Raw genomic sequence first — 1,450 nt, 5'->3', positions numbered from 1 at the left:
TTCCAAACATTCATGATCTGTATATGAATGAGTCGAATTACTTATCCCTCGGTCTATTAGAGAACTATCTCTCCAGAGATTGTGAAAGATGTTCCACTAGAAATATTCTTGTTATTGCTTCGACTCATATTCCCCAAAAAGTGGATCCCGCTCTAATAGCTCCGAATAAATTAAATACATGCATTAAGATACGAAGGCTTCTTATTCCGCAACAACGAAAGCACTTTTTCATTCTTTCATATACTAGGGGATTTCACTTGGAAAAGAAAATGTTCCATACTAACGGATTGGGGTCCATAACCATGGGTTCCAATGTACGAGATCTTGTAGCACTTATCAATGAGGCCCTATCAATTAGTATTACACAGAAGAAATCAATTATAGAAACTAATACAATTAGATTAGCTCTTCATAGACAAACTTGGGATTTGCGATCCCAGGTAAGATCGGTTCAGGATCATGGGATCCTTTTCTATCAGATAGGAAGGGCTGTTGCACAAAATGTACTTCTAAGTAATTGCCCCATAGATCCTATATCTATCTATATGAAGAAGAGATCAGAAGGGGATTCTTATTTGTACAAATGGTACTTCGAACTTGGAACGAGCATGAAGAAATTAACGATACTTCTTTATCTTTTGAGTTGTTCTGCCGGATCGGTCGCTCAAGATCTTTGGTCTTCACCCGGACCTGATGAAAAAAATTGGATCACTTCTTATAGATTCGTTGAGAATGATTCTGATCTAGTTCATGGCCTATTAGAAGTAGAAGGCGCTCTGGTGGGACCCTCACGGACAGAAAAAGATTGCAGTCAGTTTGATAATAATCGAGTGACATTACTTCTTCGGTCCGAACAGTTAGATATGATGCAAAACAGATCTTGTTCTATCGTTGATCAGAGATTTCTATATGAAAAATACGAATCGGAGTTTGAAGAAGAGGAAGAGGTCGTCGACCTGCAACAGATAAAGGAGGATTTATTCAATCACATAGTTTGGGCTCCTAGAATATGGCGCCCTTGTGGCAAACTATGTGATTGTATTGAAAAGCCCACTTTTCTCTATCGGGCTCGGGGCAAGCGGACCTTTTATCATGAAGAGGATGAGTATCATGAAGAGGATGAGTATCATGAAGAGGATGAGCTTCAAGAGAATGATTCGGAGTTCTTGCAGAGTGAAACCATGCAGTACCAGACACGAGATAGATCTTCCAAAGAACAAGGCTTTTTTCGAGTAAGCCAATTCATTTGGGACCCTGCGGATCCATTCTTTTTCCTATTCAAAGATCAGCCCTTTGTCTCTGTGTTTTCACGTCGAGAATTCTTTGCAGATGAAGAGATGTCAAAGGTGCTTATTACTTCCCAAACAAAACCTTCTACATCTATGTATAAATGCTGGTTCATCAAGAATACGCAAGAAAGGTACTTCGAATTGTTGATTCATCGCCAGAG

This window comes from Musa acuminata, unplaced genomic scaffold (genome assembly GCF_036884655.1).
Source record: "Musa acuminata AAA Group cultivar baxijiao unplaced genomic scaffold, Cavendish_Baxijiao_AAA HiC_scaffold_892, whole genome shotgun sequence".
NCBI lineage: Eukaryota > Viridiplantae > Streptophyta > Magnoliopsida > Zingiberales > Musaceae > Musa > Musa acuminata.
Note: the sequence above shows the minus strand (reverse complement) of the source record.